This window comes from Manihot esculenta, chromosome 10 (genome assembly GCF_001659605.2).
Source record: "Manihot esculenta cultivar AM560-2 chromosome 10, M.esculenta_v8, whole genome shotgun sequence".
NCBI lineage: Eukaryota > Viridiplantae > Streptophyta > Magnoliopsida > Malpighiales > Euphorbiaceae > Manihot > Manihot esculenta.
In genome coordinates, this window is record NC_035170.2 from 13,958,826 (window position 1) to 13,975,981 (window position 17,156).

Genomic DNA, 17,156 nt, shown 5'->3' on the forward strand with positions numbered 1-17,156 from the left:
TCAATTGAGGTTTTAGTTCAAAACCTCTCAGTTATGGAGATGATTACAGTATCAATGAATTAAAGTTGTAATGGTTGGCTAAATTAAGATGTTGAAGTGATCCATTTGATCACTAATTTTTCAGAGGAAGTATGCTTCGCAGTTCACTGTATTCTCGTCACCTTAATACCTAAGATTAAGCAGGTCCAATACATGAAAAGACTTTAGAACTATTGATCTTTGCTCGGTGTTCTTCAAAATCATCTTTGAAGTATCAGTTCATCATCTACAACCTTTGATGAATAGTATCTTAAGAGAAAATCAGAACACTTTCATTAAAGGGAGGTTTATTTCAGACAATATTTTAATTAGTCACAAACAGAAGAACAAACAAAAATTATGGTATGACATTGAAATTAGACATTAACAAGGCATATGAATATATAGAGTGGAACTATCTTAGGCATATGCTACAGGTGTTTGGCTTTCATAAGATATATAGATAGATTGGATCACGGAATGTGTGATAACGATGACTTATTCCCTTCAACTGAATGGTAACAAACAAGACTTTATCAGACTATCTAGGGGTTTTAAGTAGGGAAACTCTTATTCTGTATATTTTCTTGATTTGTATGAAAGGATTCTCGTACAAGATTAAACAATACGAGATAAGAAGACTTTCTATCTTTAGATATAGTTCAGTTGTCACCTACCTCTTTTTCACTTATGATTCAATCATTTTCTCTGAGGGTAATATAAAGGACAAGATTATGCACATCCTTGATCTATATGCTAGTGTAAACGGCCAATGTGCAAATTTTAATAAATCCACCATTGCTTTTAGCCCTAACATACCCGAATAAGTTAGAGAAAGCATAACTTTTATCATAAGGATAAGCAATATAGGGGGGGAGAAGGTAGGTTTATCGGCCTCCCAGCTACTATTCCTCATTCCAGAACTCAAGCTTTCTCTATAATTAAGGATAAAATTTAGAGTAAAATCATGGGGTGAAAAGAGAAATTTCTCTCCTAAGAGAGTAAGGACGTTCTCATAAAAGCAATCACTTAGGGGTTACTTTCCTATGCAATGGTATGCTTTTGCCTTCCTACTTCTCTTTGCAAAAGCATTGATAGCATAATATCCAACTTCTTATGAGAACAACTAAAGGCAACGTATGTACAACCCCAAAAGTTTAAGAGGTTTGAGTTTAAGGAATTATAAGTTTTTAATATAGCTTTAATAGCAAAGCAAGGGCAGCACATTCTCACAAACTCGAATTATCTCATGGTCTGTATTTCAGAAGGGAAGTACATCCCTTATACGTCCTTCCTTAATGCATATGTTGGTTGTAATACCCGGCTAGACTCCGGTATCGGAATCCCTACCGTCCGGTGGGACCTCGGATGTCGGAAACCTCTAGAAGGGTAAAACTATGATTTTATGAAATGTTTTCATGTATTTCATGTTTTTAAGTAAGAATTAAATGAGTTTTTGCATGAAAAATCTTTGGAGGAAAACCCAGGTTCGGCCGCCGAACTTTGAGGTTCGGCCGCCGAACATGCATGCTTTCGGAGGGACTTTAGGCGCCCGAAAGTTTTGAGTGAGGGAAATGCAGGTTCGGCCGCCGAACTCCAAGTTCGGCCGCCGAACCTTGCATGCATGCGGAGGCACCTTCGGCCCCCGAACGTGGCCTGGCCAGCCACTATAAAAAGGGACCCTTAGCCGAAATGGGCGAGGTTTTCTCCCATTTTCGGCCACAACAAGCTTCCGATCTCCCTCTCCTCAAATCTTGTGTTCTTTCACTAGATCTCCTCCATCTTTCTTGAGTTTTAAACCCACATTGCAAGTTTTAAGCTTTAAAGGCAAGTTTTGGAGCTTTGGAAACTCAGGAGCTCTCGTGCTTGGATCTCCGAGTTGAGTCGTCTCTTTCTCGATCTTCAAGAGGTAAGAGCCGATCTTAAGCTCAATGTATGTTTTAAATGAGTTTCATGAAGTTTTAAGGGGTAGAGAAGCATGTTAGAATTAGTTGAGCATATGTTAGGTTTATGTGATTTTTGAACAATGTTGCATGTTTGATGTGTGTTTGAAGTGTTGTAGATGGGGTATATGTTTGTTTGAGGCCCCTAGGAACTTGTATGATGTGTATGCATGAGTAGAAGCACGTTTATGCAGGTTTTGAGGCGTTTTGGAGGCTGTGGACACAAGGGAGCCAAGTTTCTGCCCTTCGGCAGAAACTCAGGTTCGGCCGCCGAAAGTGACTTTCGGCCGCCGAACCCCCTTGTGGAGGCAGTTTCGGCTGCCGAAGCCTGCCCCCGAAACTCAAGGTTCGTCTCTGTCTGGGAGGTTCGGCCGCCGAAAGTGCCGCCGAACCTGCATGACTTTCGGCTGCAGAGGGACTTTCGGCCGCCGAACCTGCCGCCGAAAGTGCCCTGTTCAGCCATTTCTTGCATGTTCTCATGTGATGTTTTCAGGATGTTTTAGGGGGTTTTTGGGGAGCTTTTAAGAGTCACGTTCATGTATGTTTGGTGCCTCATTTGAGTCCACCTGTGTAGGTTCGGACCCGAGGAACCGAGACCCCCGGTTGTGAGATAGTTGTTCAGAGTTCGTTGTCAAGCTTCAGTTACCAGGTGAGTGGAACACCCCTTAAGTTTTAAAGTAAATAAATAAATGAATGAATCATAAAGCATTGCCCATGCATCATTCTGCCATGCAATATTAGGTTGTTCGCATTAGAATGCACGAATATGTTGCATTGCATAATTTGTTGTTGATGTGGATGAACATTGGATGATCCATTAGCCCTCGTATGTCATGATAGCCTATGTGAGTCCAGGTGTGCCTGCTACGGCTCTACGCCCCTGGCACTATGATTGATTATGGAAGTCCGGGTGTGCCTGCTACGGCTCTACGCCCCCGGCATGTATAAGTAAGAAGGATAGGGGCTAAATGGTGACAAGTTCATCCTTGTTGTGAAATGTTTGTGTTATGACGCATACATGAAAGCATGAATAAGAAAAGAAATGAAAATAAAAGTTATTTGATAATAAAAATAAAAATGAATAATAATATACCTAAAAATGGAGGAATTAAAACAAATGTTTTTAGTTTCTGCTCACTGGGCTTTTAGCTCACCCCTCTCCCATTATCCCCAGAGTTGCAGGTACAGGAGAGATCAAGAAGTCAGCTAGAGTGAAGTCAAGTCATATGTATGTAATAGCTAGAGTATGTGGACATGACATATGATAAGAATGTAATGTAAAGTTTGGCAGTTATGTTTATGTAACTATGTTATTGAGGATAGAGTTGTGCTTGACCATAGTATGTGTTAATCCCTTGGTATGTACATGATCTTATTTTATGATGTATATGTGAACCAACTCAGCACAGGATATATATTGCCATTGAGGCTTTGATGAAATCCCACAGAGGGATTAATGTTTATGTATATGATGAATACAGTGCATGCACAGGTTGAGTTTGGTGTATGAAGAAAAGTTTTTAATTCTTATGTATGTTTGTTGATCATGTATGGGATTAAACAGGTATACAGGATGCATGTAGGCTTGCTACGGGTTCCGGCGGCCTTAAGCCGACCTGAATCCTAGCGCCGGTAGCGGTCCGGATTTCCGGGTCGTTACAGAGTGGTATCAGAGCCCTAGGTTCATATGATCGGACCTAGAGTGTCGGGCTCATAGATGTTCTAGAAGGTCAAGCACACTAGGAAAATCATGTCCACTAGGATAGGATGTAGAGTCCTGTCTATATGATGATATGATATGCCATGATGATATGCATGTGCATAAATGCTATGATGTGATGCTATGTATGTGATGAGGGTTCATGTGTTTCCACATGAACCATATGATGCTAATGATTGTTTATGCTATGTGCTGTTTTTCAGAAGATAGAATGAGAGGAACTCGTCGATCTGCACGATTGACTGGAGTGCCACCTCAGGACGAGGGCGCTGATGCCCGTCCTCCAGCTTTGCCTAGGGCAATGTCCAGTAGGTCCAACAGAGACAGAGTAGCTAGAGACCCTAGAAGGTCTTTGGATCTGGGAAGAAGTAGATCAGTAAGGGGAACAGTGCAGGGAGGAATGTCTGAGGATATGGAAGTAGACCAGAGGAGGGATGGCAGTCTCGGTGTGAGCATGCCGGAAGAGGGCATGGGAGAATCAGAAGGAGGCACTCAGGCCTCGAGTTATGTCCAGCCACATCACTACCCACCCTATTCACACCATCCAGGGTATTCGATGGGAGGTACATCGGATTACCCCAGTTTTAGCCCTTATCCTCCACATATGCCATACCCACCTTACTACCCACCATACTCTCAGTACCCCATGTACCCACCTCCACCTCCCTATACCAGTGCAGCAAACCCTACCCCAGGGGATGTTGTACCTCCACCACCACCAGTATCTACTGTCCCGGAAACCCAAGTACCCAAACCTACCTCATCTGGAGGGAGCAAGGTCAAGATGACCGATTATATGAAGCTGGGTGCTCCCCAGTTTGAAACCGGTGATGATCCGTTCGTGTACTTGGAGCGGGTCAAGGCAATTACAGATGAGATAGGGGCTGACGACAGTAGAGCCATTCAGATGGCCGGGTTCACGTTTAAGTGCAAGAAAGCACGAGAATGGTTCAAGAATTATGTGAACCCGAGAGTGGACAGCATGAATTGGGAGGAGTTTGCAAACGAGTTTGCAGGTTGGGCTTTCCCTGATAGTTCAAGGGAATTGAAGATGATAGAATTCGAGCAGTTGAGGCAAACTGATGACATGAGTGTAGACGAGTACACAGACAGGTTCCTGGAGTTGTTGCCATATGCTGGGCTGAATTTGGACACAGATCAAAAGAAGTCAAGGAGATATATTATGAGGCTGCACTCCAGGTATTCCTCTTTGGTACAGTCAGCAGAGAGGGAGAGTTTCCATGCCATAGTGGATATGGCTAGGAGAATGGAGGCTAGTGCTATCGTTGAGGGGAAGGTAAAACAGTCAGAGGCACAGTCTTCTGGATCCAAGACCCCAGGTGGGGAAAGGTTAGACTCTTCTTCTCTGAGTGCAGCAGTTGCAGGCAGTAAGAAGTGGGACAGAGGCCACAGAAAATCTAAGAAGAATAAGTTCTGGAGCAAGATTAAGTCAGGTCTGGGTTTAGGCAGTGGCTCAAGCTCTGGCGCAGAGGTTACAGCATGTATGAGATGTGGGAGACCACACAAGGGAGTATGTCTGGCAGGGACAAACACATGTTTCAGGTGCGGACAAGCGGGTCATTTGGCTCGAGATTGTCCTAGAGGAGCCTTTACAGCACCGTCTCAGCAGACAACCTCCGGCAGTGTGGTGCAGCCAGTAGCTCCACCCGCAACACAGGCCAGTGGCAGAGGCAGAGGGAGAGGGTTAGCCTCTTCATCAGCAGGATACAGAGGTGAAGGTCCATCAGCTCCGGCACGGATCTTCACTATGACTCAGCAGGAGGCCAGCACGTCCAACACCGTGGTGGCAGGTACTCTCATCATTGGTTGTTCTGATGTGTATGCCTTAATGGACCCGGGTGCATCTCATTCTTTTGTTGCTCCGAGAGTCGTGGAGAGGGTAGGATTGATGGTCTCTGGATTAGAGTGTCCCCTATGGGTCAGTGGACCCAAATGTGACCCGTCGGTGGCAGAGGCAGTCTGCCAATGTAGTCCAGTTTTCATAGAGGGAAGATGCCTTTCCGCCGACCTTGTGGTTCTAGATTTGACAGATTTTGACGTCATTCTAGGGATGGATTGGTTATCGACCCATGGTGCTACCTTGGACTGTAGAGACAAGGTAGTCAGATTCAGAGATCAGGATGGGTCAGAGGTCGTCTTCAGAGGAGACAAGAGGGGTACACCTAGAGGTCTGATCTCAGCTCTTCAGGCTCGTAGGTTGCTTAGGAGGGGATGTCAGGGGTTTCTAGCTCATGTGAGGGAGTTAGATAGTCATGTCAGAGAGCCCGCCTCAGTGCCTGTGGTGAGTGAGTTCTTAGATGTTTTCCCAGACGAGCTGCCAGGGTTACCACCTGCTAGGGAGATAGAGTTCGAGATTGAGTTAATGCCTGGTACCAGACCGATCTCTATCCCTCCCTACAGGATGGCACCAGCTGAATTGAAGGAACTGAAGGAACAGTTGCAAGAGCTGGTGGACAAGGGTTTCATCCGACCGAGTACCTCACCTTGGGGTGCTCCGGTTTTGTTTGTGAGGAAGAAGGATGGATCCCTTAGACTTTGTATCGACTACAGACAGTTGAACAAGGTCACTACCAAGAACAAGTACCCTTTGCCGAGGATCGACGATCTATTCGACCAGCTAGCAGGAGCAGGTTGTCTCTCCAAAATAGATCTGAGATCAGGGTACCATCAGTTGAGGATAAGGAATGAAGATGTACCGAAGACAGCTTTCAGGACCAGGTATGGGCACTATGAGTTCCTTGTGATGCCGTTTGGGTTGACCAACGCCCCTGCAGCATTCATGGACCTCATGAACAGAGTATTCAGTCAGTATCTGGATCACTTCGTTATTGTCTTCATAGATGATATCTTAGTGTATTCCAGAAATGCAGAGGAGCATGCCCATCACCTGAGGATAGTTTTGCAGACCTTGAGAGAGCATGGCTTGTATGCCAAGTTCTCCAAGTGTGAGTTTTGGCTTAGGAGCATTTCATTCTTGGGGCACATTGTGTCAGAACAGGGTATTGAAGTAGACCCCAAGAAGGTAGAGGCTGTAGCTAACTGGCCTAGACCCACCACAGTGACCGAGATCAAAAGTTTTTTGGGTTTAGCAGGTTACTACAGGAGGTTCGTTCAGGACTTCTCAAAGATTGCTGCTCCTATGACCAAATTGACAAAGAAGAATCAGAAGTTCATATGGACCGATCAGTGTGAGGAAAGCTTTGAGGAGCTTAAGAGGAGGTTGACTTCAGCACCGGTGTTAGCTCTGCCAAAAGGTGATGATGACTTCTCAGTATATTGTGATGCGTCCCGTGTGGGACTGGGTTGTGTGCTAATGCAAAATGAGAGGGTGATCGCTTATGCTTCGAGGCAGCTGAAGAAGCATGAGCTGAATTACCCCACACACGATCTTGAGATGGCAGCAGTCATCTTTGCACTCAAGATGTGGAGGCATTACCTCTATGGGGTAAAATGTGAGATCTTCACAGATCATAAGAGCCTGCAGCACATCTTGAGTCAGAGAGATCTGAATTTGAGGCAGAGGAGATGGGTAGAGCTGTTGAGTGACTATGATTGCAAGATTCAGTACCATCCGGGTAAGGCGAATGTTGTGGCAGACGCCCTAAGCCGGAAATCACTCGGCAGTCTATCCCACATTTCAGCAGAGAGGAGGCCGGTGGTGAAGGAGTTCCACAGACTTATGAGCGAGGGATTACAGTTGGAGTTGTCTGGCACAGGTGCTTTGATTGCACAGATGAAGGTAACACCAGTGTTTCTGGAGCAAGTGGCTCAGAAACAGCATGAGGACCCAGAGTTAGTGAAGATTGCCAGGACTGTTCAGTCAGGCAAAGATAGTGAGTTCAGATTCGATGATAAGGGGATCCTCCGCTACGGGAACAGATTATGTGTGCCAGATGACATTGGTCTGAAGGGAGATATTATGGGGGAAGCCCATAATACCAGGTATAGTGTTCACCCTGGAGCCACCAAGATGTATCAGGATCTGAAGAGAGTGTATTGGTGGCCAGCTATGAAGAAGGACGTGGCACTGTTCGTGTCAGCCTGCGATGTGTGTCAGAGGGTGAAACTAGAGCATCAGAAGCCGGCTGGAATGCTTAACCCGCTACCTATTCCAGAATGGAAATGGGAGAACATAGCTATGGACTTCGTAGTGGGGTTACCGGCAACATCCAACAGACTAGACTCCATATGGGTGATTGTGGACAGACTCACCAAATCTGCTCACTTCATTCCAGTTAGGAGCAACTACTCTGTGGATAAGTTAGCACAGGTTTATGTGGATGAAGTCGTCAGACTACATGGGGTCCCGGTATCTATAGTGTCAGATAGAGGGCCCCAGTTCACCTCCAGGTTTTGGCGGAGTCTGCAGAGTGCTATGGGCACCAGGTTAGATTTCAGTACTGCCTTCCACCCCCAGACTGATGGACAGTCAGAGAGGACCATCCAGACCGTAGAAGATATGCTCAGAATGTGCGTGCTAGATTTTGGCGGTTCTTGGAAGCAACATCTACCTTTGGTGGAGTTTGCCTACAATAACAGCTATCATGCTAGCATAGGGATGGCTCCATATGAAGCTTTATATGGGAGGAAGTGCAGGTCACCCGTTTGCTGGGAAGAGGTAGGAGAGAGGTCCTTAGCAGGGCCTGAGCTTGTAGAGATTACCAGCAGGGTGGTGCCCATGATCAGAGAAAGGATAAAGACTGCCACCAGCAGGCAGAAAAGTTATGCAGACATCCGCAGGAAACAGGTAGAGTTTCAGGAGGGGGATCTAGTATTGCTCAAGGTGTCTCCGATGAAAGGGGTGGTTCGGTTTGGTAAGAAGGGTAAGCTAGCTCCGCGGTATATTGGACCCTTTGAAGTCCTGCAAAGGATTGGGAATGTATCGTACAAGCTGGACTTGCCTGCTTCTATGGAGAGAATCCATCCGGTTTTCCATGTTTCCATGTTGAGGAAGTTCGTGTCAGATCCGGGCAAGGTTCTTAGTGAGCCTGATATGGAGATCCATGAGGATCTCACCTATGTAGAACAGCCAGTGCGGGTCTTAGACACTCAGATCAGAAAGTTGAGGAACAAGGAAATCCCGATGGTAAAGGTCCTTTGGAACCACCACAACTTAGAGGAATGCACATGGGAGACACGGGAGTCCATGCTCCAGCAGTACCCCCATCTGTTTTGAGGTGAGTGTTAGTTGTTCTATGTGTTGCATGTATGATATGTTGTATGTTATGATTAATGCCATGCTTTATATGTTAGTTGAGGAACATTCGGGGACGAATGTTCTTAAGGGGGGGAGAATGTAATACCCGGCTAGACTCCGGTATCGGAATCCCTACCGTCCGGTGGGACCTCGGATGTCGGAAACCTCTAGAAGGGTAAAACTATGATTTTATGAAATGTTTTCATGTATTTCATGTTTTTAAGTAAGAATTAAATGAGTTTTTGCATGAAAAATCTTTGGAGGAAAACCCAGGTTCGGCCGCCGAACTTTGAGGTTCGGCCGCCGAACATGCATGCTTTCGGAGGGACTTTAGGCGCCCGAAAGTTTTGAGTGAGGGAAATGCAGGTTCGGCCGCCGAACTCCAAGTTCGGCCGCCGAACCTTGCATGCATGCGGAGGCACCTTCGGCCCCCGAACGTGGCCTGGCCAGCCACTATAAAAAGGGACCCTTAGCCGAAATGGGCGAGGTTTTCTCCCATTTTCGGCCACAACAAGCTTCCGATCTCCCTCTCCTCAAATCTTGTGTTCTTTCACTAGATCTCCTCCATCTTTCTTGAGTTTTAAACCCACATTGCAAGTTTTAAGCTTTAAAGGCAAGTTTTGGAGCTTTGGAAACTCAGGAGCTCTCGTGCTTGGATCTCCGAGTTGAGTCGTCTCTTTCTCGATCTTCAAGAGGTAAGAGCCGATCTTAAGCTCAATGTATGTTTTAAATGAGTTTCATGAAGTTTTAAGGGGTAGAGAAGCATGTTAGAATTAGTTGAGCATATGTTAGGTTTATGTGATTTTTGAACAATGTTGCATGTTTGATGTGTGTTTGAAGTGTTGTAGATGGGGTATATGTTTGTTTGAGGCCCCTAGGAACTTGTATGATGTGTATGCATGAGTAGAAGCACGTTTATGCAGGTTTTGAGGCGTTTTGGAGGCTGTGGACACAAGGGAGCCAAGTTTCTGCCCTTCGGCAGAAACTCAGGTTCGGCCGCCGAAAGTGACTTTCGGCCGCCGAACCCCCTTGTGGAGGCAGTTTCGGCTGCCGAAGCCTGCCCCCGAAACTCAAGGTTCGTCTCTGTCTGGGAGGTTCGGCCGCCGAAAGTGCCGCCGAACCTGCATGACTTTCGGCTGCAGAGGGACTTTCGGCCGCCGAACCTGCCGCCGAAAGTGCCCTGTTCAGCCATTTCTTGCATGTTCTCATGTGATGTTTTCAGGATGTTTTAGGGGGTTTTTGGGGAGCTTTTAAGAGTCACGTTCATGTATGTTTGGTGCCTCATTTGAGTCCACCTGTGTAGGTTCGGACCCGAGGAACCGAGACCCCCGGTTGTGAGATAGTTGTTCAGAGTTCGTTGTCAAGCTTCAGTTACCAGGTGAGTGGAACACCCCTTAAGTTTTAAAGTAAATAAATAAATGAATGAATCATAAAGCATTGCCCATGCATCATTCTGCCATGCAATATTAGGTTGTTCGCATTAGAATGCACGAATATGTTGCATTGCATAATTTGTTGTTGATGTGGATGAACATTGGATGATCCATTAGCCCTCGTATGTCATGATAGCCTATGTGAGTCCAGGTGTGCCTGCTACGGCTCTACGCCCCTGGCACTATGATTGATTATGGAAGTCCGGGTGTGCCTGCTACGGCTCTACGCCCCCGGCATGTATAAGTAAGAAGGATAGGGGCTAAATGGTGACAAGTTCATCCTTGTTGTGAAATGTTTGTGTTATGACGCATACATGAAAGCATGAATAAGAAAAGAAATGAAAATAAAAGTTATTTGATAATAAAAATAAAAATGAATAATAATATACCTAAAAATGGAGGAATTAAAACAAATGTTTTTAGTTTCTGCTCACTGGGCTTTTAGCTCACCCCTCTCCCATTATCCCCAGAGTTGCAGGTACAGGAGAGATCAAGAAGTCAGCTAGAGTGAAGTCAAGTCATATGTATGTAATAGCTAGAGTATGTGGACATGACATATGATAAGAATGTAATGTAAAGTTTGGCAGTTATGTTTATGTAACTATGTTATTGAGGATAGAGTTGTGCTTGACCATAGTATGTGTTAATCCCTTGGTATGTACATGATCTTATTTTATGATGTATATGTGAACCAACTCAGCACAGGATATATATTGCCATTGAGGCTTTGATGAAATCCCACAGAGGGATTAATGTTTATGTATATGATGAATACAGTGCATGCACAGGTTGAGTTTGGTGTATGAAGAAAAGTTTTTAATTCTTATGTATGTTTGTTGATCATGTATGGGATTAAACAGGTATACAGGATGCATGTAGGCTTGCTACGGGTTCCGGCGGCCTTAAGCCGACCTGAATCCTAGCGCCGGTAGCGGTCCGGATTTCCGGGTCGTTACATTGGTAATAATTCATTTTTGGGCTTGGAAAAGTATTATATGGCATAGTTTATTTTGTTCAAATATTACAATTGATTTATAAATATTTAATATACATATTTATGAAAGTAGAAAGTATAAAAAATAAAATGAAAGAATACATCTAAGTATTTAGGAACGGTGGAAGGTAATAAAAATAAGATAATATATTTAGAAATGATAAAGTTAAAAAATAATGCTAAGGATGATACAAATGTCCTTCCGTGGCACATAGACGTCCTCTTCTTTCATATAGACATCGAGTTCTATGTGACCGATGGTCACCACTTGTATCCTTACTTTCAGCAGCAGCAGGATCAATATTTGTGGAGGTCATGAGAATATTAAGATCAAGAGCCCCCGACTTTGGATGTTGTGTTGCAATATATTGTGATGGTAAAAAGATATCATCAGATGCAAGCTAGCCCGACGTGTACTGTACAAAATGGTCAGAGAATAGTTGTACTCTTAGACCAGATGAAGAAATATCCACAGAATGTCTAGTAGAAAATGCATTAATGGAGTTGGCATCTCGAGCAAAAGTATCAAAAATACTACCTACCGGGGTCTGCATCTGAAATGGATGATCTTGAATACCAACTTACTGGAAGGACTACTGCATCAAGATTGTATGAGGTGGTGGCATATAACTACCATATGTCCACATAGTATATTGTGCTCCACTGTCTTATGGAACACTAGGTTCTGCTGATGATTGTCCAATCATACCAAATGATCGATGAGTATAGAATGAAACGGGTGCCAAAATTATGACATTGCCAGAATAGTGATATGTGCATCAACATTGGCTTCGGCATGAGCTACATGTACTCTTAGGTCTCCTCGGCGGGTCAATTGGCTCGTCAGCATCATCTGGCATAGGATGCACTCGAGGAGCAGACCATGGTAGAGGCATCTCAGTTATTCGTTTCTCTTCCTCTATGGCATAGAATATGGCTGTTGTCTGTATTTCAATAAGATTTGTGTCTGGATTAAGAAATTGTTGATTTATCAGATGACTATTCTCAATATCGTCCTCCTATTGACATTATATAATTAAACAATAATATTTTAAATAAATATATACATATGAAAATATATTGAATAATAAAATATTACCACTATACCAATAGCTGCACCACAATGCAATATCCATCGATGAGATACTCTTCTATACCATTCTAGGTATTCTGAATGACTAATGGTGCTGCTTCAACCAATCTCTGTCATCTATCTTCTCATATGACAATCTAATGCGCATAAACTGTAATCCAATTACTATCAGATGAGAATAACAATGTGCAATGAAGATTAACTGGCTGGCATGGTAGATTTGGTATTAGTTATTGCATGTCGAATTGGCGTAACACTCTATCTTGTTGATGCCATTCTATCACGTGAAAGCATATTAAAGGAACCACTGCTCTTCAAATATCGCGGCTTTGCATACAATACAATGGTAATGATGCAGGAGTCCATCTGAATGTGACTCCCATACCATTTGGAAAAAAAAAAAGATATACAATAACATAAGAAATGTCTTACTAATCAAAGTACATTAAATATTTTATATTATACCTTTGGATCGCCCATTCTATCAAATTTATAGCATATCTCTATCAAAATATGTATAACAAATTGAGTGATATGTCGTGCAGTACTCCACCTGAAATTAATATAAAATAAAACTTAAGAATTTGATGTGAATGCATCACATGCAAGGTAAAATAATGTCATAATAAGCAAAAAATACTAACCGACTTCTAAGTGGAGTATCATTGTGTGGATCTCATATATTTATAGATGATACTATTAAAATAAATCAGTCCCATTCCTATATCTGGAAAATGTGTAGTGCTCCACCTAATTGAGATACTCTCGGATCTATGGCCCAACAAAGTTCCCTATATAACCAAGCAAGGCATGCTGAACCCCAACATATAGCTCTATGTAAATTGACAATAAGAGGCAAAAACATTATGTTGACCTTACTAGGATTTCTATCAATGAAAAAAGAACCTCCAATGATTCTTAAAATATAAGTACGGGCATATCTCTGAACCACTTCTTCATCAGCATTATCTAGTAGCTCATTAAAATTTTTCATTAACCAACTTAATGGCAAAGAGTTACCACGCATTATATTAGCGGGAGGTATGAGACCTAAAAGTTGTTGATAATGTATCATCCAATTTGTAATCGAGTTACCGACAACAACATCTCCATCTATAGGTAGGCCTGAAATAACACTTATGTCCTAGAGAGTAATTATATACTCTCCCACCAGCATCATAAATGTGTGCATATCTGGACGCCATCTCTCAACCAATGTTGTTATTAAATGATGATCAAACGAAAAGAATCATAATCTGACAGCACCATAAAATCCAAAATTTTAAGATATGCTTCAATACGAGGGTGGAAATTCTACTTTAGAATATTCGCAGATTGCCTACAATATAGTGGTTCATTTGCAATTTCCTCATTCCAAACTGATTGCAATGTATGAGACTGTTGTTGCGTCAACAAAGATTGATCATGAGGTCCCGGACTTGTGTAATCACGGTAATTTTATCTGCTCGTCATAACTGTAAAATAAAATGTGAACAAATAAGTCATAAATTTACAATAAATATCATTAAAAAAGTAAGTATTGTGTAGCATTTATAAATTGTAAGGGAAAAAAACTCACAAGCAACCTTTGTAGATATGAGTAATATGCAATGTTAGCATATGCTTCCAAATAATAGCATAATAGTTTGCATGCAATTTATGTATTTATGAGTCACATTCAATATTTGCATAATAGTTCACATTCAAAGTCAAAGTACATGTCATTATTGTGTTGCATGTATCAAAATATTTCACATGCAAGTTTGAAGTACATGTCATTATTATATTGTATGTATCAGAAGATGTCACATGCAAGGTCGAATTTTGTAATATGTATTAGAACAGAATAAGTCACATGCAATGTCGAAGTACATGTCATAATTTTGTAGTATGTATTAGAAAGTCACATGCAAGGTTGAAGTACATGTCATAATTTTATATTATGTATAAGAACAAATCACATGCAAGGTCAAAGCACATGTCATACTTTTGTAGTATGTATCAGAACATGTCACACTTTTGTAGTATGTATCAGAACATGTCACATGCATAGTCGTATTACATATCATAATTATAATAGTACAGAATAGATCACATGCAACTTTGTAGGAAAGTTAAGTTGCAAGTTCAGTAAATAATTCATATGTAATGCTTGTGATCTATATTGTATATAAATAAAGAGCATCTAGCATTCTTTTATGGTTATAGAATTTATTCCTATAAAAAATTTTTCCAATAATATATATAATTTTAAGGCATTTTTCTATTATTTATCACATTATTATAAATAATATAAATATATTACAAATATTATTAATTTTTTTTATATTTCTCAAATAAATACAACTTTAATTTTTTCCAACTACAAATCTAAAATTTAATTGATTCTACTATTTTATGACAAACTACAATTTTTTTATAAGCATAAACTTATTAACTAATTTCAAATAATAATATAACATACATTAATTTATAAATATTTTTTAATGACTTACTTGTATAAAGGACGACGATTACAACTTTCCGTGTCTACAGATTATCTCGTCCGATTAAATAAATAAATCTATAAAACAATTTTTTTTGTTATTACTCTTTTTATTTATATCAATTTAATCAAATATAATTTTTTTAAAAAAACATATTTATTGTGATCAAAAAATCTACTTCACCGATAGAAGATTAAATGATAAATAAATTTTTGAATCAAAAGGTAAGAAATATGATAGAGTAGAGAAGAAATATGAGAGGGTAAAGAAGAATTATGAAAGAGTAATTTGAGAGAAATATGAGAGAAGGAAAAAGAATTATGAGATAGTAATTTAAGAGAAATATAAGAGAAGGGAGTAAGGAAAAGAGAAAAAGGAAAAGGGAGGAGTTTTTAAAGAGAAGAGAAAAATATTACGAGTTAGCAATGACTTTTTAGTGAAAAAAGTAATTGGTTGGTAAAAGCTTTAATACTGTAGAAGAGGTCTTGTTCTGTCAACAAAAAGTATGTCGGTTTTCTGTTAAGATGTTGTCGAACTCTGCTAGATTAGAAATTTCTGATTTAACAGTGAATTTACTACACTTTATAAGTGTTTATAAGTGTGAGTGTGATAAAATTTTAATTTTTTTATTTTAAAAAAATAAAATTTGTTATATTTTTTTTAAGCCCAATAAATTCAAATTTTACCTGATTCGGAGAAATTTTTTCCTAAGGTTTTAATTTTTTTTTTTAAAGCCCCTGCCAAAAGTTAAAGTGAATCATAACCTGTCGGTTGCATGACTTCGCCAACTTGTGCATCAGAACTCATACTCTTCGGACCTGTGTGTTCTTACTGAAAATTTTAAGGAACGAAAAATCCAAAACATTTTATACATTCTCGTTCCCTTGTTTGGTTAGGATGATTTCTTTGTTTGGCATCACAATAAACAGGGGTTCTACATAGTGAAATCTGGATACTATGTAGAAAAGGAAATCCATAACAGTACGACGATGAGAAACGTTGCAGGGCCTGAACCCAATACACAAAAGAATTCTCGGGTTTTCTGGTGAAACTTTTGGAGACTCTTCTTACCACCAAAGATAGTTGTCTTCTTATGGAAAATGACCAAAGGAAAACTGTCGACCCGAGAGTTATTGCACATGTGCTTGCTGTATATAGCGGACGCTTGTAAATTTCATGATGAACGAGAGACTCCAAAGGCTATGGAGATCTGGATTCATTCCCCTTTCAGATTGCGATTTTCCTTCATTCAAGGTCTTTTAATGGCAGATTTCTTGATTCAATTAGTGACTTATACAGGCGAATGGATATGATGATAGTGATAATCTAGTCATTTTATTTTCCTTCATGTTCTGGTACATCTGGAAGCCCCAAAATGCCATAGTCTTCGACAACGAAGTTCGTCCTTTTCCAGAGATCATCTCCTAGGCCATCAAAGCTTCCAAAGACTTCTTTCAAACAAGTAGGAAGAACATCACTCATCGGAGCCGGAATATTCCTCTTTCTTGATCTTGGTCCCCGCCATGCTTAAATTCAGTGAAAGTAAACTTGAATGTCGCAGTTAATAAAATCAATAGGATTAGGGCAGTGGCAAGAATTGCGATGAACTCTCTTAGACAACTAATTGGCTGGTTCTATAAAAGTTATCCTGGTATGTTCAATTCTCTAGTGTTAGAATAATCGGATTCTTATCTTGGCTTGCCTTCCCTCGTTGGTCGAAAGAAAAAATATGTTTTCCAGTTTGTTATTGATAAAGTTAGAATAGAATGCAAGGTTGGAAGCGTCGACTCTGAAGGTAAGGAAATTCTGCTGAAATCAGTAGCTCAAGCTAGTCCTTTCTATATTGTGAGTGCCTTTCTACTCCCTCTAGATATTTATGCTTCTCTAGAAAAAATGATGAATCAGTATTGATGGAGCAATGGGTCGACCAATGGTGGTATTAGATGGCTGCGTTGGGATAAATTGTGTGCTCATAAAAATGAATGTGGACTTTCCTCTCAGAAAGTTCATGAATTCAATTTGGCAATGGTGGCTGAGCAAGGGTGGAGGCTCATTACAGATCTGGATTCATTGGTTGGTCATATTTATAAAGCCAGGTATTTTCCTAATAATGCATTTGTAGAATCCAATTTGGATTCTAATCCTAATTATTCCTGGCGGAGTATATGAGAGGCTAAGTCTGCCTTACAGCTTGGTGTTCGACAAATGATTGGAGATGGTATGACCACTCGTGTATAGGTTGATCCTTGGT